The 24,048-nt window shown below is 37.9% G+C and overlaps 1 protein-coding gene across 1 annotated transcript in view; it reads left to right on the forward strand.

Moving 5' to 3' along the window:
- The window catches only part of LOC122814271 (coagulation factor XIII B chain-like), a 573,198-nt gene that overhangs the window by 478,661 nt on the left and 70,489 nt on the right, over nt 1-24,048 (forward strand). The window lies entirely within an intron of this gene.

Below are 24,048 nucleotides of genomic sequence, written 5' to 3' on the forward strand. Positions count from 1 at the left end.
CTAAAGTCTCCAAGATTTCTACTGTATACATGCAAGCAGGACCACTGAACTAAGTTAACTAATATCTAATGCTCAGTGCTATTGGATACAAACCTAGGGACTCAGGGGCAGTTATGGAGTTTGCGAGATCACTCTGAATTGTATATATGGCCTTTGTACCACATATAATTTTTTTTTTCTTTTTTTAAGAGACTTAGTATCTCTGCAGATTGTATATTTATTGCTAGGGAGTTCCACAGCTGCCCAATCCTATTGTGAAAAAAGGAATACTTGGTCTTTTTCTTGATTGCAATAGAGTAACGATGTATTATTTCTTCTGTATAAATTATGATTAATAAAGCAGTTGCCTAGTTATTACTGCATTTCTAACACAATAATTAAATACTCTCTTAGAAGTCTCTATCTGAAAGAGTATACGACTAGAAATACAAGCCTCTTACTAAGCACCAAGTGCTCTTATCTTGCTGTCAGCCTACTATATTATCTCTGGATATGTACAAGTTTCCACACAACAGCAAAAAACTAAATACACAGAAAGAGCCACAATACTCAATAATGGGCCTGACAGCTAAGGGGACAAAAGGAATAGGATTCTCTTATCTGTGCTAGTAGCCCATTTCAGGATATTTCTAATTAGACCACAACACCTTCTTGTAAGAAACTTAAAGTGTTCATCAAATTTAAAGGATGAATCTACTAAGATGCTCAAATCCCTTACAAATGAGGCTGCTGTCTTATTATTAGTGAGGACTTGGTACTTAATTCTTTGGCATAAATAAAAGAGATAAAAGATTGATGATGCAGTCCTAGTACTGATAATATACCTGGCTGCTTCTGAGCTTCATCTCACAAATTCATATCATCAACTGTGATATCAGTCTTAAATAGCATTCTGTCATTTTGTTTTGTTCCTGCAAGTTGAAAATGGGCAAAGGTACAGATTCTAGAAAGAGAGGTACATATAAGTCTGGCAACTGTGTCCAGTGTCCCCATATTAAGGTTTGAAATGACACACTTAAAATGTAGGAACAAGTTTATTAAATCTAGGTGTTATATAAATTGTACTAGAAATGGCATTGCTTATTTAGCTTTATGTGATAAATGTGACACATTTTATGTAGGAAAAACTGAGAGAAAATTTAAAATGCGGGTTTATGAACATAGTACGACATCAAAAAGAAAAATATTAACAATGCATAATCAAACTTGTATTAATGCCAATTTTGTTTTTTATACTATAGAAGTGTTACCTATAGATCCCAGGGGTGGTCCTTGGGAAACCCATCTTGAATATAGGGAACTATATTGGCAATTAATTTTAGAATCAAATGCATACTCTGGTTTGAATGAAAATGTATCTTTGAAGCCTGTGTTAAAATTGAGATCTGCCAAGTTGTAATTCACAGCTTTAGTAAGTAGATGGTGTATTAGATAGGTTTTAAATATAATACATTGTATTTATATATGGATTTTACATATTTATTGTTTAATGCATTTTTTATAGATGTGTGAATTTATTATTATGTATTAATATGTTCAAATGTTTATGCTTTGTAGGTTTTTAAGCTTTTTATACAATTGTTTTAAACACAGTGATTTTAAGCCAGTAATTTTTATGAAACTATTTAGAAATGCACTGCTCCTTTTATTTTTGTGGTTCCTTTAATTATTCAGTTCATTTGATTGGCTTTTAGGTTTTTAGACTTTGTATATAATTAAGATTTTAACTGTTGGTACGCTCATCTGATGAAGTTATAAAACGAAAACGCAGTGAAAACAGTTAAAGCGTTTGTGTGATTTTTATCTTCTTGTTAGTGTGCTTTGGTGTCAACAATAAATTTTTCTTGACTGATATCCAGCCTGCCTTACCAGTGCCTTTTTTGGGGTTTATTGGTCATTTTCTTCAAGGCACTTTACCATTTTTACATTTTTAAATGTTAAAACACTGTTGAAGAGTGAAAACTTAACAGTGGAAAAACAACATACCAACCAACACAGGAGGGGATTAAAACCCATCAGCCACTGTACACATCAGTGCATAAGTAGACTGAGGCATGGAAGCTGTCACATACACATAACTTGGTTACATTACTTTATACTGACACGGTACATTATTAACATGTGATAATGCTTTTTGCTAGAATGCTACAAGGTAGATCATCATGGATTTCAACCCTGCCTGCCATATTAATACTTATATACTGATGCCTTATCCATTGAAGCCACAGCAAAAGTAATTGTATGAGGCTAGATAATGCACTTTCAAGGAAAACTGATAACACTATGGAAGACTAAACAATTAACCATTGCTAAACAACTTTCAATACTCAGGGTGTCAAAATACATCCCATACTGTATTTCCAATTTGCACAGTAATGACGAGCTGTGACATGCTCATAATATGCTGATGTTTATTTTTTATATGCATTGCCCATACATGCTGCAATGTACAGATTGTGTGTCAGACAGCTACAACTTAGACTTCAATATATTTGAACCCCTGTCTGTTTAGTGCATATCCTTTCAACTTGTTTACTATCTAATAATTCCACAGAAGAAGTTATACAAAAGCTGTCAGAAAGTATAAGTTTGAATGGATGTTACCAACAGTGCGTGCAGAGCTCAGGAGATCAAAACCCTCCATCTGTCAAATACAAGTAGTATAATATAAATCATATGTGTTCATTAAGTCATTATTCACCCCTACACAATGTTATTCACATTAATACAACACATACTTTATTGGATTTAAACCCCTGCCTGCTTAACTTATATTTTCTTGACCTTTGTACTAACTGTAAGACCACACAGAAACTGTACAACGGCTGTCTAAAAACACACATTTGAATGGATGTTACCAAAACAGTATGAGAATGAAAATAAGCAGGGTTAAACAGACTACAGTGTTCAGGGATCAAAACCATCAACTGTCAAACTGTCAAATTCAGGCAGTATATCATATGTAATATTTGTTCACTAAGTCATTACTGCATGATAAACATTGCTTTAAACACTGATATAATTAACATGTCATTGGATTCAAAACCACACATTCAAAGAGAGTGTTGCAACAGTGTGGAAGGTTGTAAAATGAACAATGTTAAACAGACTCCAGTAATCATAGAATCACAAAGGATTATTAGCAAAGACATTGTCCATCCCCATAGTGGCTTTTTTAGGCAATGCAATGTGATAAACCTACCAACATAAAGAAATAAGCAAAGAAAATCTGAAGGTGTTGCTGATGAATTCTAGGAGCCTAAACAAGAAACTCCACTCCCTTCACACCATGGAGAACACTGATATATGTGTAATGACTGAGACATAGTTTAAAATAGTGGAGAGGACCCCAGGCTATGCAGGGCTGTACAAGTATATGTACAAGCACTGCATCTATGAGGTAAAATAATAAACAGTTAGAATAACAAGTAATAAAAAACAACAAATGCACCTCCAGCGTAAAGAGCCATAGGAGTACAAATATAAAATCAAGTAACAACAACAACCCCTCGGACAAACACCACAGCTAATTATGTAAAATCCAAAATGTTTATTAGATCAAAGTAAACGTTTTCACATTCCTAATGAATGCTTGTTCAGATGTGAAATTATTACAATTAAAACCACCATTTAAAAGAACCCTAAACCAATCACCGCTTACTACGTCATTCAGTACAATTAGTCAAGGATAACGCATAATTGGTTTTGTAATGTTTGTTTTTGGAATTGTTTCTTCACTTTAAGCTTTGACTATAAAATTATTTCTTTGATATATATACTGTATATATGTTTATGTTTGTGAAAATCAATACAAATTTATTCAGTAAAAAAAGAATAACACATATTGAAGCATAAACAAGTGTAAAAACATACATACCTAACTCCTCCAAAATAATCAATGTTGTTTCAAGTTGGAAATACATCACTAACACTCAAATAACAAACATCTTTAACAAAGTACACTGAAATACAAATACACTGAATGTACTTCTGCACCTAAGCTTGTAATTGCTGAAAAACTAATTACTGCAAATATACAAGAGAGTAACGGCTCACATTGTGAACTGAAAATTGCATCACAGGTATGGATAGGTCACAATTAAATAAAAAATATACTGATAAACATTAATAAAAATAAAAATGCATGAGTAACCCTGTCCCTCCAGCATGTTCTTTTGATTGTGGTAATGAGGTTGAGGTCTCTGGATGTGACAAGAAATCATGTGCAAATCAGCTCATATGTTGTGCCTATAAACAAAAACTCTGCAGTTGCTGGAAAAGTCTCATAAAAAAATATTCAAATGCAGTATTAGCACACTTCATAAACTGAAAAAGCACAATTTGTAAACCAGAAAATCAAGTGTGAAATAGCTGATATGTAATACTTATAAATATAAACTCTGCAATTGCTAAAAAAAAACTCTCATTGAAGATAAGCAAATGCAATAACAACACACTTCATAGACCAGAAATTGCATCACAATTATAAGTAAACAACAATGTTCTACTATATATATATATATATATATATATATATATATATATACATAGATATATATATATATATATATATATATATATATACATAGATATAGATATATATATATATATATATATATATATATATATATATATAATGCTATCCACACTATTATAGAACAGCAACTGGTCCATAACTAATAAAAATAAACAAATTACATCAAAAGAAATTGACTATTAAACAAAATACAATAAAAGCCTGTTAATAACCATCATTTAACTTGTTGTAATCTTAATCTACTGAACTGCAATATTAAAATAGCTGCATATATAAATAATTATCAGCGAATGCATCAAAACTTAAGAAAAAACAAGTATTACTTGATAAAATCTAATAAATCTATCTTCCTTACCTGGGGAAACTAAGTAATTCTGTATTATCCATCATTTAACTATTCACTAGATGATCACATGACAAGGCAACATAAAGTATGTCAAAGCTAGTTATATAAAAACACAGCTAGTAAAGGTAGATGTTCAGGCTATGACAAAATACACACACACTGAAAGTCACAAACATAATGTAATATATAAGCTAATAAAAAACTGAATATAATAATAACAAAAGGTTATAAAGCCTCAAAATTGGCAAACACACAAAATCTACTAGTGTGTGAGTGGTCTGTCCCTTAAAAAAGGTTTTAAAGAAAAGGCATCATTAAGACCTAAAACTTATCTGCTTGTAGGTTAATAATCCATCTCTGGTCAAAAGCTTCCATTTTGTTCCAAATAGCTCCTGCTGTAGCTATAGAAATGTCCCTTTTATTGATCTTATATACTTGCTCTCTCACTCTCTCTCTAAGTGTCCTATTAATATAGCTACAGCTAAGCATGTTGCACAGGCAGGATCTTGTCATACTTTTAAGTTTTTAGTTCTTGGATTGGAAAACAATGATTCCAGGACTGGTGACATTAGGAATCTTCTTAATCTAACATTTATAATGTTATAATTAAGGCAATGCTGATTTATGTCTAACGGACAGAATTACATGTCCTAAATAACACAATCTGTTACAATTCTCAGGAAGCCATTTGTAGGATTTATTTCCACATATGTAATATATGCCTGCCTGAACTGGAGTCATCCATTTAATCCATTGTTTAGTACTGGCTATTTTAAATGTCCTGTAAGTTTCATTAGTAAAATGTTCATAACATTGCTCAGTGATATTTGGGGTAGCCTAAATAATGCTACAAGAACTATTCCCAACATACTGGTGACTATTCTTTCCTTTTCCTTGTAAACAAAAATCAGAAGTCACATTTGTATGAACAAGTCTTACAAAAGGATGTTCAATTTCTGTTTCTCGAATTGAGTCATTTCTTTAGACCCAGTCTTGTTCTGTGAGGTTCAACATTTCTAGAAGAGCAAATGTTATAGGTCATAATGGAAATTTGTGTCCACATCTTGTGGGATTTCAGCACATATCCAACATTGTTTGGCATTAAAAGTTTCTGAGAGATTGGGTGAAAGTGTTGAAATTCACTTTTCCTTGTCTTGGGCAGTAAATGTTTATCAGGAGCACAAATGATATCAAGATTTTCATGGTTCCATGTTTTCTACTTGAAATTATCTGTAAGAAAAAAGAATCATATTCTTATTAGTTTTATCTGATATTATGTTCCTTTATCCCAATATTTATCAACATTAGTTATTACATTCATAAGTGAATTAATCTTCTCTCCTCCATTTTAATCTTTTAAAATGATATTTATGAATCCAACAAATTTTTTGGAGTTAATTGTTTTGTGGCCAGACTTGTACAGTCACAAGTCCTACTTTGGTAATAATATAGGGCCCTAACCATTTTGGGTCCCATTTGCTAGTGTTTCCAAACTGGCCGACCATTACAAGATCTTGTTGTTCCAATTGTACCTCCCTCTTTTCCCCAGGTCACATTTTGCTTATGAAGGTCTAGACTAGCTTCCCAGACTCTCCCTTTTGCCCAACTGATTTGGTCTTGGAGCTGGTCTCACAATTTTGTTTCTTCTAATGGTATCCTATAAGTGATTTCCCTCCTTGTAGATTCATAGGTCGACTTGTCATTAATTTGTGTGGAGTTAACCCACATCCTTGAGGAGAATTTCTCATCTTAATCAAAATGTTGGGTAAATGTTTTACCCAATGATTCCCATACTCAGTAATCATTTTCTTTAATCCATCTTTCAGTGTTCATAGGTTCATAGGTGTGTACTAGGCTAATGGCCCTGGAGCCTTTACAAGCCTAGCCCATAGGATTACCCTGGCATCGTGCCACCTGACCTAAGTTCCCAGTGCCTCTGTCGAGTAGAGCCACTGGAGTGATCCCGGGGTAAATTTAATAATTTCTCATCCACTCATTAAGATTTATGTTGAAAAAGGCCAGTGAGGAGCTCTGTTTGACATGTATGGGAAGTCTATTCCATAGCATGGGCAGGGTGGCCTAATGGTTAAGGTGTTTGCCTTACAAGCACAAGGTGCAGGGTTTGAGTCTTACAAGGGATAATTGGCTAGGCTTAAAATGGCTCACAAGGGCAGGTAGCTTAGTACTAATCTATGAACCTATTAACCTATGACCCTGTCCCTCCAGCATGTTCTCTTGATTGTGGTAATGAGGTTGAGGTCTCTGGAGCATGTGTGTGGAGGGACTGGGATTTCTTTAGATGTAGCATTTCTAACAGAGCTGGGTCATACAAGGCTTTGTAAGTCAAGCAGAGATTGCCTCTAAGTAGGCAATATGAGACAGTGAATAGTTGGATTTTTTAAGTCTGTCCATATAGGGCAAGTGTTTAAGGCCTAGGATCCTCTCTGTGAGGTACTTTTGCAGCCTCTTCAGTTGTTGCAGGTGTCTAGTGAGGTATATGCCAAATGGGGGATTGTACTCAATGATTGGCCTAATGAGGGAAGATTAGAGGCAGACAAAGACCTCTTTCTTCCTGAATGCAAAATCCTTAGTAATGATATGTACCACATAGAAGGACTTTCTGACCACATTGGCAATGTGGTGATCAAAAGAGAGGTTGCTGTTAACCTGTGTTCCCAAATCTCTTGTAACATCTTCTGTGTTCAGTGGACTACCATCGATGTGGTAATTCATGGGAAATGGGTTTTTCCCAAAGGGGATGATGACACATTTTTTTTGGCATTAAGCTTAAGGCCATGGTTCTGACACCAGTCGGTGGTCTCAGTGAGGCCTTTCTGTAGGATGTCAGCATCACTTGGGGAGTTAATAATAGCTCTCAACTTGCAATTTTCGGTGAACTTTGTCAGCCAGAGTCCCTTCGTGTTGGCCTGGACTTCAGAAAAGTAGATACCAAACAGGAGAGGACCCAGGATCAAATCCTGTGGGACTCCACTCATGACTGATCAACAGTCTGACTTGGAGTCAGCTATTTTCACACTGTGGGTTATATCTGTGAGCCAGTTTGCAACCCACCTAGTGATATAGGGGTTGATGCCTAGCTTACTGAGTTTTTCTATGATTCCTGAGTAGAGAATGGTATCAAAGGCCTCGGCCAGATCAAGGTAGGCTGTATTAACCACCTTGCTTTCATTCACAGCTCTGGTGAATGACTCAAAGAAGTCGACCATGTTGAGCAGGAATGATCTACCCTTCATAAAACCAAACTTTGTGGGATCCAGAGTTTGGAGATTCCCTGTATCCTTGTTTACTAGGTCCATGATGATGCATTCCATAGCTTTGCATATCAGACTTGTCAGGTTAATGTGATGATAGTTCCCAGGGTCTGTAGTTGCTCCTCCTTTATGGAGAGGGATGACTGTAGCAGGGCACCATTCATTAGGGACAAAGCCTGAGGTGAGGCTGTGATTAAACAGGGCACACAAGTGAGGTGCCATTTCACTCTGTAGTTCATGCAGAACACAGTCAGGGAAATTGTCAGCACCCAAAGAAGCTGTATTCTTGGCCTTGGACAGTGCTGTTTTAACCTGTGCAGCAGTAATACTGGGTGCCTGGCAATCTAGTGGTATTGTGATTGGTTGTTTGGGGGAGTGGGGTAAAGTTGGCACTGAATCTGTTGGGCAGTATATTGGCAATATCTGTTGGCTTGGTAATGGAGGTACCATTGTGCAGTAGCTTAGACCAAATCTGGGTATTGCTGTGTATCTACTTTACATAATTATAAAAAGCCTTGTGGTTGTCTTTACTATCTGCTGCAATTCTGTTTTCATCGATAGCTTTAAAAGATTTGATGAGGGACCTCAACTTTTTATTGAGGCTGATAAGGGAGTTTTTCAAGTCTTGGGACTTCACTTTATTCAGCATCAGTTTCCTCCTTCTGTTGTAGTTTGTTTATGGCAGGGGACCACCAGATTGGCTTCCTTTTTTGGAGGAGAGTGTCTTGGTTCTATTGGGTATGGCGAAATACATGCATTTGAGTACGTGTTCATACAGTGCAATGGTGTATGATTCAGCAGAAATGCAACTATTCTCCATTTGCATGGGTGCCATGAAGTTAGCAACCTCTGTTTTTAGGAGCCCAAAGTTTGCTTTGTAGAAGTTTTTCATGGTGGTTACCTTTGCAGGGGTGGGTGGGAGGGATGTGGATTTCCAAGGTGATTAGTTTGTGGTCGGATTTAACCAGGGAGGAGTTGATTATTGGAGTAGAGTAGTGGTTGCCCATGTTAATAATAACCAGGTCAACGATGTTGCTACCTCTAGTGGAGGTAAGAACAAGCTGGTCCAGGGTGTTGGAATTAATAAATTCCAGGAAATGGGCAACTGTATTGGTACATGAGTAGTTTTCCCAGTTAATAGAGGGGTAGTTGAAGTCGCCCTGCATGAGAGTGTTAGGTTGGACCATAATATTCTCCAGAGTGCATAGGAACTTGGAGTTGTGAGTCTTTGGACATGGTTGGGGCTTATAGCAGGTTACAACCTGAATCGCTGTCTTTCCCAATGTGAGCTGCACCTGAAGTATCTCTGATGCGTTATGTTGGATTACCAGTCTAAAGGTGTGCACATACTTTATGAATATGGAAATACCACCACTTTGGAGCTTCGGTCCAAGTTTTAGAGTTGAAAGGTGTAGAATGAGTTATAGCCTGCTTTCTGCTGCCTTGAACCAGGTCTCTGTTACAGCACAAATGTCAATGTTCTCTATTTTAAGGAGTGCTTCAAGTGAGTCAATTTTGAAATTTAGACTTCTAGCATTGAGCAGCATGACCCTCAGAATGCATTTATTTGTATCTGTTACGGCGGTAATTTGGTCTTTGGAACACCACCTAAAAAAGGCACTATATGGGGTGGCAAGAGCCTTGCCCAGTATCCAGAAGCTCAGGGGTGGCAGATGCAGGCCATCTCTGGCAAAGCATCGAGGTCTGTCAATCATGTCATCCCAGGCAGACAGATACTGGATCCCCTTAGAATGGCACCAGAAACTTAGCCAGTTGTTGAAATCAATCATTTTCTGCTTGTGTGTGGTATCATTCTAGGTGATGGTAGTATGCTGCTCAGGGCTAGTGTCATACCCACCTGGGCTATATAATCCGAGAGCTCCTCCATGTCTCTTTTCATGTAGTCCAGGGTGGTATATCTCAGGTCATTCACACCCACATATACAATGACAGAGTCATATATGCCCCTGTTGTTGAGGGACCTGAGTGTGTGTGTGTTATGTGGTGGATCCTGGCATCTGACAGGCAGCTGACTGTTACTTTCTCCTTATTCAACCTAGTGAGTGGGACATCAGAGTGCTTCACTATCAAGTCACCTATGACTGTTGTGTTGGACATGCTGTTTTACCTTAGGGGCTTTGGTTGAGTGGCTCATTGTTTAGGAGAGTTATGTGTCTCATGATTAGTGTTGTGCTGTGGTGGTCAAGTGCATTTCTGCCTTGGAGATCTCTGCTGTTTGAGTAGATTTTTATTGACAGCCTTCACGAAGGTGGGCATGTGGTTTGCATTTTTATGTGAAGGCAGTGCTGGTGTGTGTTCTGGAGGGCTATGTGTTCCATGTGGTGTGGTGCAAGTATTGACCTTCTCCTCTTGACAAGCTATTTCAGTCTTGGCTGGAGAGTGTGTGGATTCCAATTTAGATATATAAGTGCATCTCTCGCAAGTCTGAGTGCTGGGAGGTAAGAGGACAGGGTTGTCAGTGTACATGAGGCAATTGCTACATTGTCTCAGGATGACCAAGTTCACCAGGTTAATATAAGAAAGCACAGGGAACTGACCTTTAGACATTCCTGTAGGGGTGGGCATTAATAATAAGTATTGGAGCAGTTTCCTTGTAGAATGTTTAGTGCTGGTAGCACTTTTGTGTGCTACAATAATTTCTACGAGAAGTCTGGTAAAGTGCTAGACTAATAAGCTAGTAAAAATGAAGGAGAGGAGAGAACTACCATTTCTAATGGGAAATTTGAAGAGCAGACTTGGCACCACTCAGAAGCTTACAAATAGTCCTGGATACAGCAAACTCTATCTGGACTAGACTAGTTACAGGAAAGGATGGAAACAAATTTCTGAAAGAGATGAAAAAACTGCCCAAATGGGCAATAAATTACAATTTCTGGGCTACCTAGTGCTTACCACTCCCACTGATAAGCTAGAAGGCTTCCTTCCAACACAGAAAGGTTTGGGGGGGGGGTCAGAAGCTTACATACAGTCCTGCAAACCTGTATCTGGACTAGATTAGTTACAGGAAAAGTGGGAAAGAAGCACAAATGTGGGCTTTTAAACCAGAAAGTTGAAAGAGATGGAAAAAACTTCCGAAAACAGCCAATAAACTCCAATTTCTGGCCCAGAAACCACTCCTCTTGTGGTACATAGTCTACCTAGATCTTACCACTCCCACTGATAAGCTAGAAGGTTTCTCTCCAACACAGAAAAGCTTGGAGGGCTCAGATGTTTACAAACAGTCCTGGATACAGCAAACTTGTATCTGGACTAGACTAGTTACAGGAAAGGTGGGAAACAAGCGCAAACACGGGGTTTTAAACCAGAAAGTTGAAAGAGGTGGAAAAACTGCCCAAATGGCCAATAAACTACAATTTCTGGGCCAGAAACCACTCCTCTTGTGGTAGATAGGCTACCTAGTGCTTACACTCCCTCTCATAAGCTAGAAGGCTTTCCTCCAACACAGGAAAAGGCTTGGGGGGCTCAGAAGCTTACAAACAGTCCTGGATACAGCAAATCTGTATCTAGTCCAGACTAGTTACAGGCAAGGAAACAAGCTTTGATTTTTTTTCTTTACTTTTTGTTTTTTTACAGAAAAGCAGCTGAAACAGCACTAAAAACAACTCAAGTGCAGTGCAAGCTAGCCCACTTGAGTGTGTAGCAATAATAAAGCAAATATAGTTTAAACAAATGCAATTTATTCAAACTGTATTCTGAACTGAATTCAATTATTGTTTTATTCAACTCTGAACAGTTAAACAGTGCCAGAAAATATACTTACCAGTTCTATATTTCCAGATTGTTTGAAAAGTACACTCAGTCAGAACACAAGGAGATTCTAGCAAAGTTTTTTTTTTTTAGTAAAGTGGAAAGGGAGAAAGGAAGAACAGAAGATAATTCAAGGTTAAGAACATAAGTGGGTTGGCCTTCTCATTCTCACTGTATTAGGTAGAAGGAACTAATGACACTAGACTGGGAGGAGCATCACAGATTGAATTTACAGTAGGGGCGGGAAACTAAAAAAAGTCACCATGTATAAGAACTATTACAGCAGACACCAAGAAAAGCAGTCTCAAGCAAATTTAAAATGCAGCAGTTTTGTTAAATAAAACAAAATGCAGACACCAAGAAAAGCAATCTCAAACAAATTAATAAATGCAGCAGTTTTGTTAACTAAAACAAACTGCAGACACCAAGAAAAGCAATCTCAAGCAAATTAATAAATGCAGCAGTTTTGTTAACTAAAAAAAAATGAACACACCAAGAAAAGGAATCTGAAGCTTATTAATAAATGCAGCAGTTTTGTTGGCTATCACTGACATCAGTTTAAGTGCCAAAAATATACTTATAGGCTTTCTGTATCCAGATATCTACAGCTAGGCCACAAAGAGCAGCTAAGATACTGATACTGTCTCACAGAATTGTAACTTCATATACAGTAGTATAAAGGAAAACATAAGAGCCTCAGGGAATCAGATAACACAAAAAGCTGTGCTCACACCTTGGATAGGCTGGCTTCAAAGGAAGGTAGACAACCCCCACTATGAAACCAGCTGAAAAGGATCTTGAGAGTGACTAGAAATATCAAGCAAGTAAATAACAGCACAGCAGTTTTCTTGATTATCATTAAAACACAAAACAAAATGCAGACACAAAGAAAAGTAATCTCAAGCAAATTAAAAAATGCAACAGTTTTGTTAACTAAAACAAAATGCAGACACCAAGAAAAGCAATTTGAAACAATTTAATAAATCCAACAGTGTTGTTAACTAAAACAAAATGCAGACACCACCAAAAGCAATTTCAATTAAATAATGACATGCAGCAGTTTTGTTAACTAAAACAAAATGCAGACTCCAAGAAAAGTAATCTCAAGCAAATTAATAAATTAAACAGTTTAACTAAAACAAAATGTAGACACCAAGAAAGCAATCTCAAGCAAATTAATAAATGCAGCAGTTTTGTTGACTATCACTGATAACAGATTAAGTGCCAGGAAAATATACTTATAGGCTTTCGTTATCCAGATGTCTATTGAATCAGTCACAGGCCACAAAGAGCAGCTAAAATACTGATACTGTCTCACAGAATTGTAACTCCATATACAGTAGTATAAAGGAAAACATAAGATCCTCAGGGAGTCAGATAACACAAAAAGCTGTGCTCACACCTTGGGTAGGCTGGCTTCAAAGGAAGGTAGACAACCCCCACTATGAGACCAGCTGCAAAGGATCTTGAGAGTGACTAGAAATATCAAGCAAGTAAATAACAGCACAGCAGTTTTCTTGATTATCATTAAAACACAAAACAAAATGCAAACACCAAGAAAATTAATCTCAAGCAAATTAATAAATGAAACAATTTAACTAAAACAAAATGTAGACACCAAGAAAGCAATCTCAAGCAAATTAATAAATGCAGCAGTTTTGTTGACTATCAATGGACATTATATTCTGTTATATTATAACAGATAAGTGCCAGAAAATATACTTATAGGCTTTTATTATCCAGATGTCTATTGAATCAGTCACAGGTAGGCCACAAAGAGCAGCCAAAATACTGATACTGTCTCACAGAATTGTAACTCCATATACAGTAGTATAAAGGAAAACATAAGATCCTCAGGGAGTCAGATAACACAAAAAGCTGTGCTCACACCTTGGATAGGCTGGCTTCAAAAGATGGTAGACAACCCCCGCTATGAAACCAGCCAAACAGGATCTAGACTGTGGCCAGAAATATCAAGCAAGTAAATAACAACACTACATTTTTGTGAACTATCAGTAAAACAGAAAAAAAATGATGACACCAAGAAAAGCAATCTCAAACAAATTAATAAATGCCATACACTTAGCCAAGTATATGACCTGTTGATATAAACAGCTCCCTTTCTTAACCTTACTCTAGCATTGTTGATGTCCCTAATGTAAAAAAAATGTAGGCAGTGTCAGCAGTGTAAGGAGATTATGGAAGATAAATTAATTACATTAGGGGACATCTGGCATGTCCAAGTTATTATGTGGGAAAGATGGACAGACAATTGAGGAACAGGATATATGATCATACCTACTGCATAAGGAAAAATGATAAGCACAATGTTTTGTATAGACACATACTTAAATATGATGCAAGCCACATGTTTAAATTTGGGGTTTTGGAACAGGTAAAGGTGGATTTAAGGGGAGGAAATGTTAAGGTCAAATTAGCAGAAAAAGAGATCAAATGGCAACTCAGGCTTAATGCAACCAAAGAACCTGGGTTGAATGACTATATTCCCACTAAACATATCTTGGATGCAAGAATATGAATGACATTGCAGTAGAGTATAAGTACATACAGAATAAAGTAAAACAAGTAAATAGAAAAACATGTCAGGTTATAATGTCCAAGTAACTGAAGTATAATATTGAGTGTTAAAGATGTATATACTTTTTAACGTAGTATAAATGAGTATCAATATGTTATTTTTTTCAACAAAAGTGCAATATTGCGTTCTTAAGAAGTACATATATTTTAACATAGCATAAATTATTTAAAAATGTATAAATGTGTTTTTATACCAAAATGTGATATACATATACACGTGATTGTTTTATAGGTACATTTAGAAACTGTATGATAACAAAGTGTAATACAAAACTGTGTAGGCTGAATGAGCAGAATTAATGAATATTCATAAGGTTATGTTTTATTCATGTGAAGGTCAATTGATTGAGCATTCCCACTACAGCTTGATTTTTTTTGAAAATGTATTATATAGGGGGAAGAAACACATATTTCATTGTTCTGCTGAAGTCTGCAGTTAGCAGATAAAAGCGCTTAACCTGTGTGTAAAACAGTTTTAACCTTCAGGGGTTCATTTTTATTTGTTTTATTTGTTTTCTATTAAAAGTGATTTTTGAAAGCAAGCATTTGCAGTGAGCTACAGTCCTTCTTAGTGTACATTTGGTATATATGTTTGGTTATTTGGTGGCATATATGCTTACAACTTGGTATTTGATGGTAAGGAGCATGAAACCTTTGCTTAATTTCCAAAATTTCCCATATTTAGTTTGTTACCTTCTCAGTGCAGTGAGTCCCCTGCTCACTATGTATTTCTTAGGGTACTCCCCATGTTGGGATAATCACTTGACTCATTATTCTGACTACTAAGCTGGCATCTTCCCTTTTTTGTTGTATGATCCTCCACCTATCCAGTGTGTTCATCTGTTTGGGTGAGTAAGAAATGGAATCCTCCTGGTGAAGTTGAAGATGTCCTACAAAGTCCACTTGTACCTTCCTACTCTTGTGGGAGTCTATATTGTTTTCTCTTATTATATTTTTTTACATTGTGCATTGCACAATTAACACATCTATCCACATGATTTTTAATGTCTGCTGCCATATCTTGCCATTTGAGTCTACAACTACCAATTTGTTTAGTGTTTTCCTAGCTGGATGACCTAGGAAATTATAATAGTAAGTTAGCAACTTTTTTCCTTTCTGAAGCGGACTTGTTTTTACTCTTTGAAAAGGTCCTTTTCTGAATTCTCTTGATATGACTGAAGTTCTGGTAATATAACCCATGTCCATTCATTCCTTTGTATTACTTCAAATTCCTCCATTTTGTTCTTTTTGATAATGTTTGGCTGCTTTCCCAGAATTTTTCACTAAGCTTCCTAACTGTTGACTATCTTTGTTTGTTTTCACATTTAAGTTTATATGATCACCTTGTTCAAATGATGGACCCCATAATGGCTTTATTTTAATTGCCCCCACTACTTAGTCTACACACACAGTATTATGATGATCCCATAAAATTGAATCTGAGTGATTTTACCCACCTTTTTCCCACTTTATGCTCATTCTCTGTGCACTGGTCTTTACAAAAGTAAGCTGTACAATATAAAGGTAAAGGAGCTAGGGGTGAGTCCTTTTCTATTTGGCACTTATTAAAAATATTTTGCACCATTTCCCTTGTTTGTTTTTATTCCATGATACTTCACATGCCAAGTATTGAGGAACATTTTGTATTGGATATGTTTGCTTAGCATCAAGAGATCCTTCCTTTGTTAGCTGGTCTAATGTTTTATTAACCTGACTATGCACTTCATTTTTGGTATGTGCTTTGATGTTATTTATGCTTACTGTAGAAGGATTATCATCTTTTATCAAGCCCCAGCATTCTGTTAACACTTCTTGATGGCTGTTTGGTTTGCCACCAGCAGTAATCAAAATTCTCCTTGCCCAACTGGTAAGAGATTATGTCAGAACTCAGATTACATGCTCACTGTATACATGTTTACAGGTCTGGGTAATAGAAAAACTTGTCTAACTGCTTCTAGTTCAGTTCATTGTGCTAAGCATACCCCTGGGACACTGCCCTTCTTTTTTCTCTGCATTGTAAATTGCCCTTTCTGTCTCAGAACAGAGCTCCAATATATTGATCCATCTGTGTACCAATCTAAAGCTTCTTCAATGGTTTGACTGCCTACCTTTAAGTGTTCTTCCTCATTTTCCAAGTCAGGGCATTCATGAGATTCCCCTCTTAATTAAACAATTCTGTTAAAAACTTAATCTGAGGGATCTCTTCTCTAATCCCTCCTTCCTGACTTGCACACTTTGCAGTGATTCTACTGAGTCATGCATTGTTCATTCAGTTTGGATTTCCTTCTAGGATGTACTTTACTGTAGTGTGCTTGGTCTATAACATGATTGTAAATTTTATGACGTGTCACTTCAGTATACTATTCTGCTTGCTTTTCACATTCTTTCATTTCTTTTTCAACTGGACTGATAATTCAGGAATAATAACCCAATACCTAATATTGAGATCCTCTTTTTTTGCAAGACTATGGCCATCATAGTTTTACCATTATGTCCACACTGTATGATGAACTCTTTGTCTGTTTCTGTGGCACCCAAAGCAGGTGAAGAAATAAGTTCTTCTTCTTTGACTTTAGAGAAAGCTGCTAGTGACTCATCATTCCAACTGAGAGGTTCATCTCCCTTCTTGTTTCCCTTAAGTGTATCAGTCAAGGTTCCTAGTGCTTACCTTAACCCTGTGACAGTAGCTTTAATTAGTAACTGTCTAATTAATTTTTTTTTGTCTTCACTGATGCTTCTTTGTCCTGCTAATAGTGTGACACCTAAGAAAGTAACAGAATTCTTCAAACTGACTCTTTTTAGGGTTCAGTTTTAATCTTGCTTGTTTTATCGCTTGGAAGATTTATCAATGCTTTCAAGTGCTACTTTTCAGTCTCTGGTCCTACAAGGATGTCATCTACATGTTGAATAATAGAGGGTCTATATTTTAGTGGTTTCAGTACTTCCTGCATTACATGATGAAAAACGGTTTGAGCATTATGAAAGCCCTGAGGCATTCTTGTCCAAGTATATTGTTGAGCCACTACAGTAAAAGCAGATTTCCACTGTGAGTTTTCATCCAGATTATAAAATTAACTGATGATAGCACAGTCGTTAGTGGTGGGGATGAACATAACTACAGGAATGAGGTGAACACTTTGATTGCCTGATGTGACAGACACAATTTGGACCTGAATGTTAATAAGACCAAAGAAATGATTATGAACCTCAGGAGAAAGGCAACAGTTCACCAACCACTCACTATCAAAGGAGAGGTAGTAGAGTAAAGTCAAAACAATCAAGTTCCTTGGCCTTCACATCACAGATGACCCCTCTGGACTGTCAATACCTGCCATATAGTCAAGAAGGCTCAACAGTAGCTTTTCCTCCTGAGAAAGCTTAAAAAGGCCAGGCTCCCACTGTCTGCTCTTATCACGTTTTACAGAGGAGCTATCGAGAGCATCCTGTCTAGCAACTTCATAGCATGGTTTGGCAACTGAAATTACAGAGGGTGGTAAGGGTGGCTGAGAAAATCTTGGTTACAAACTTCCCTTCTATTCAGGAGCTTTTCTTTACAAGAACAAAATACTAGCTGATTTGACCCATCCAGCCCACAACTGGATCTCACAACTTGAGTCTGGAAGGAGGTACTGCAGTTTCCACTGTAGGACTACCAGATTCAGGAACAGTTTCCATCCTACAGCTGTGAGACTTATTAACTCAGACACCAACCTTAATACCTGATACATTGAAGCTTCTTTTTTCATTTAATCCTGCTGCTCTGAGCAATTACCACCAGTATTACTATTTTGCAATATGATGGCTATACTGAGTTATGTCTAAGGTTAACAAGTGCAATACAGTAACTAAATAGCTGCTATTCACTAGTCTCTAATTAGTCTCTATCGTAATGGTGAAGGAGTTTAGTGGTGGGTATTTATTTATTATTTATCATTGGTTAACCAGACCAGATGGCTTAGTGGTTTAGGTCTTCACCTCCTATGCACAAGGTACAAGGTTTGATACTGACCTTAGACCAATGCCTGTTTGGAGTTTGCATGTTCTCCCTGTGTCTCCATGGGGTTTCTCCCATGTCCAAAAACATGCTGAGTGTTTCCATCTCAAACTCAACAATGAATGGAGCTGTGGGCAGCAGTACAGACTCTACATGGTGCCCTATAGGGGGAAGAGTTGTACAGACCAATTGCTTTGGACTCTAGGTGATTTGGTCATGTCCACTAATGTCGCCAAAAATGGGCATGGGTAGTTACCGGTGATAAGTGGGTTGAGGACCTGGCCTATTCTGACCCACGCCAGGGACCTGTGCTAACTGTGGGAGGGGTATATGCACCCCTACTGGCCAGTGTGTGCCCACCATAAAGCCCAGCAGCCCTGGGTAAATAGGCTACTGGCAGACTGGTGTCTAGTTGCCCAGCCTGGGTTACCCAGGGTAGCTCTTTTGAGCGAAAGCTGGATATAAAATGAACCAACCTGCCAAACATGAACCGAGAATTGCTACGCTTAATGTAGGTTCACTGACAGGATGCAACTTGGAAGTGGATGACATTATGATACGGAGTAGGCCGGACATTCTATGTATCCAGGAGATGAGATGTAAGGGCAGTGCAGCAAAGCCACTTGGCTTGTGATCCAGAGTCTACTACTCAGATGGAGGGCAGGCTAGAAATGGTGTAGGAATTGTGGTGAGAGAGAGGCTTCAGAAGGTATTAATGGATATCATCAGAATTAATGACACACTCATGGCAGTCAGACTTCAGTGTAATGACAGGGCAGTATTCATAATCTCAGCCTATGCCCCCAGCAGAGTTGTGATAATGAGGAAAAGAGTGCATTCAGACAGCAGTTGCAGGACCTACTAGATAAAGCAGGACAACATTAATTGGTGTTGATAATGGGTGACTTGAATGCACATATCGGGACAGACAGAACAGGATATGAGGACTGCCTGGGTCCACATGGGTGAAGCAATAAGAATAAAGAAGGAGAAGCCATTCTAGACTTCTGTCTGGCAAATAGCTTGATAGTAGCCAACACATGGTTCAGAAAGAGAGACAGTCACAAGATCACATACAAGAGTAGTCAACATGCAGCTCACATAGACTTCTTTATAGTAAGGACAAGGCACTGAGGCAGAATCCATGATTGCAAAGTCATCCCCAGTGAAACAGTCGGCCCACAGCATAAACTACTAGTTGCCACAATCAGCTGCTAGCAGTGGTCAGAGAAGGCTCTAAGGTCAACAGACATCAGGCTGAAGACCTGGAAGTTGACTGGAGAGAAAGTACAACAGTTCAAGGAATTACTCAGGGCTCTAGCACCCCAAGAAGAGGAGGAAATAGGTGGAGTTGAAGAAGAATGGCAGCGCCTAAAAACAGCATGTGTTAGGACTACAGAAAAGATATATGGCCAAGCCAGGTATGGAAATAAGGTACATAAGGAAAGCTGGTGGTGGAATGCAGAAGTCCAGGAAGTTATCAAAAGTAAAAGGCATGCAAGAAGCAGTGGCAGGCAGAAAAGACTGACCAGGCTAGGAAGGACTACTGATTGGCTAACAAAGAAGCTAAGAAAGAAGTTGCAATAGCAAAGAATAGGGCATCATTGGCACTGTACCAACTTCTGGAAAGTGACTCAGTAAGGGGCTCAAAGAAACTATATAAGGTTGCAAGGTAAAAACAGAAAGATAACGAAGATAGTCAGACACCCTTCATAAGGGATACCAGCAACAACCTGCTCACCAGCCCAGAGGACATCAAAGGCAGATGGAAGGAGCATTTCCAGCAGCTTCTGAATGAAGAAAACTCCACAGAAGCTGTACTTCCCCAGAAACAGCCTACGATGAGATAAGAAGAGGAGCCCACCCTAGAAGAAGTATGAACAGCACTAAGGAAGATGAAACCAGGGAAAGCAGCAGGCTCAGATGAAGTCACAGCAGATATGATAAAGATGCTGGATGAGATAGGGGAGAAATGGCTCCTGAGGGTACTAATAGCAGTGTGGAGAGAAAGGCATACCCAGATGACTGAAGAATAAGCATACCTGTGCCAGTGCACATGAACAAAGGGGACATCCACAACTGTGGGCAGTACAGAAGCATCAAACTCCTATCACATTGCATGAAAGTTCTGGAGAGGATGATTGATAAACGTATATGCATAGTAGTAGAATATAGGATGAGAGATGAGCGGTTTGGATTCAGATCAGGATGCAGCACAATTGACCCGATGTTTGCATTAAGACAGATACTTGGAAAGAAGCTAGAGATGAGGAGAGAGTCCAACTGGGCATTCCTAGACTTGGAGAAAGCATATGACAAGGTCCCAAGAAAGCTGATCTTGGTAGTACTGCGGTGGTTTGAAGTCCCAGAAACATTGGTAGAATTAGTGCAGGCTATATACAAAGACCCAATGACTCAAGTACGAACAGTGTTCAGCCTCACAGAGGGGTTTCCAGTGGGTGTGAGTGTACATCAGGGTTCAGCTCTGAGCCCACTGCTGTTCATACTGGTGATGGATTATATTAGCAAACAGGTTGGAGGGGATGGATCAACAAAGCTGCTGTATGCAGACAATGTGGCAATACAGGCAGACTCTAAGCTAGAACTTCGGCAAAGGATAGGAGAATGGAATGCAAATCTGAAGGCACATGGGATAAAACTAAGCACAGATAAGATGGTGGTAATGGCAGCAAATTGGGGAAATCAGAAGAAGCTGAGAACAGAGATAGAAGGGAAGATAGTGGAACAGGTAAACAGCTACAAGTATCTGGGAGTAGTAGGTGAGAAGAAGGGTAGTCTGAATGAAGAGGTTAAAGCTAGAATCAGAGGGGCTGCAGCCAACTGGCATAGAGTATCTGGTGTAGTCTATGACAGAAGAATGCCAAAGAAGCTGAAAAGTAAGGTGGTAGAGAAACCTGAGCAGTAAAGGCAGAACAGTTGAAGAAGCTAGAGGTGATGGAAATGAAGTGCCTGAGAAGGATGGTAGGATGTACACTATGGTACAAACAAAGAAATGGGGACATAAGAGCAGAAGCCAAAGTAGCTCCAATTGCAGAAAAGATCAAAGAGAACAGATTACAGTGATTTGGGCACGTGAAGAAAAGCAGAAGACAATCTGGTGAGGAAAATTTGGGACAGACAGGAAGAAGGTAAGAGGAAGCAAGGATGTCCAGCAAAGAGGTGGATGGATTGTGTGAAAGAAGATCTGTGGCAGTCAGGCATGAGTGTTGAAGAAGGCAGGAGTGTGGCACTGAATCGAGAGAGATGGCGACAGTTAACATGATACCCCCAACCCCATGTAAAAAAATGGGAAAAAGGGGGCTGATGGTGATTGGTTAATGGATATTGAGTAGGTTTATGTAATGTGAACTACCCCTTGCATGATATACACATTATGCTCTTTCTTATGTTATTCTCGGTTACTGCTGTATTTATATTATTTACACAGCATTTCTCTCATGAACTGACATTTTTAATTTTGTTAAGGCTGCAATTGTGTGGTCTTAAATCCAAATAAAGTTTCTTTGAATCTTTTGAATCTTTGAACTCCAGAAACTATTACTCACATCCAATGTGGAGAAAATTTTAATTTTTTCCTGAATCTGAACAATGAAATCAGGCAAGCTACCTACTAATGGCAAAGGCCGAGGTACTACCTTATTAAATTCTCTGTGATAAATAGTGAGAGAATAACTTCCATGTGGCTTCTGTACAGGCCAGTATGGACAGTTAGCTGGTGAACTGATTTTCTTCACAATCCCTTGAGCTTCTAAAGCATTTACAGTATTCAGTATTGCCAGTTCTGCTTCTTTCTTGATTGGATATTGTTTTATAGGCTTCTTGGGACTGCCTCTTACTTTAAGAATAGCATTAGGGATTTCTCCACAATCATTCCTATGTTTAGCAAAAAAATACCCTGATAACAATGGATTACTTGAGCCAATTCTTGATTTGGCATTTTCAATAAATCAGCTAATCATATTTTCCTGAATCCTTGACACTGTATTTGTGTAAAGATTCAGAGGTGACTAACACTTCATCTAATGGTCCCTTAAACAATTCCCTGTTACACAAATCTATAATGTAACCTCTTTGTTTCAAAATATCACTGCCAACAATGTTCTGTAGGTGAGGACCTGATACCCATGCATGCCGGAATGCATCTTCCCCTATCTTTGTTTTTACAGGGAGACTTACTTCAGCTTGAGAAATGTATCCTCCCAATCCTTGCAAATTTATGTTTCTTGTTCTTGGAAATGTTCTTGTGGTAATGCTTACTGTGGCTCCTGTATCAATTACATATGCATCTAGATGGCCTCCTACCCAAATATGAGCATGTGGATTCCCCACACAGCCATTTTTAGGGAGGCTATGAATACCCCAAATTTCTAGATGGATAAGAAAGGATTTGCCATCTTATTTTCAAGATATTCCAATCTTTCCAGAAGAACTTGAGAAACTCCATCATTATCTACCTTTTCTTTTTCTTCTTGTTTCCTTTTTTATTAGGTCCTTGTCCAGCTCAACCCCCACCTTGTGATCAACAATCCATGGCTATACACCCTTCTTTATTACAATTTTTAAATTTTCCCTTGAATTTCATTTGTTATTTTATCTTGGTTTAGATCAAATTTGCCTTATGTAACATACACTGTTTTGACTTCCTTTGGTTTACCTGTTAATTCTGTTCTTATTTCCCAGAGTGATAATAAGGCCTTATACAAACCATCATATGTACAATGTTGACACCTTACTAGGAAGGCCTTTTCCAACCAGATTGGTAATCTTTCAATACTGTTCCTAGGAAGGCTGGGTTATCCATTTCAGGTCTTTTGACCACTATACAATCTACAAGCACCCCATTTGTATGAAGATGTTTGTGTCTTTTGGCTTTTCCCGGTTAGGGGTCGCCACAGCAGAACTCCGCTCCGCTAATGGTTGGCAGTAGATTTTTACGTACTGGCTTGCTGGGCCTAATGCACAACCTTCAATGAAGGAATGCCCATTCACGCAACGTCTAACTGTAGGGCGACAACATATTCTTCTAAATCTCCTCTTTCTCCTAACTTTATTTCATTTATTTTTCCCCAATCAACTAGAAGATGAGGTGACATATCTTGTAGAACGTTTTGAATTTCATTCCAATTGGCTTTACCGACCCATATTTTTGATAGCTTTTTCCTCTACTGGCATCATTGCAATAGTTAGAGAATATAAATCTTCTTTGGAACATCCAAATATTCTCTGTCCTTGTTCAGGTTTTCCCTCCTCTCAGTCCATGTTTCTTTATAGGGTTCCCATTTTCCTCCTAAGTATATTAATGTTGCTTGTAATTCCTGAGGAGTTAATGATATATAATTAGATCCATTATCATCTAATGGCTGTGAAACTGGACACATTGTCTTAATTCCAGAGTTTCTTTCTCACATTGGAACAGTAGGAGTCACTGAAGTATAGCTAGATGTTGTGTGGCTATTATATTGGGAACTGGATTTAAGAGGGATTTCTGTTAACTTATCCCAGTCTGGTTCTG

Source organism: Protopterus annectens, chromosome 10.part0 (genome assembly GCF_019279795.1).
Source record: "Protopterus annectens isolate FY-2018-M chromosome 10.part0, PAN1.0, whole genome shotgun sequence".
Taxonomy (NCBI): Eukaryota; Metazoa; Chordata; order Ceratodontiformes; family Protopteridae; genus Protopterus; species Protopterus annectens.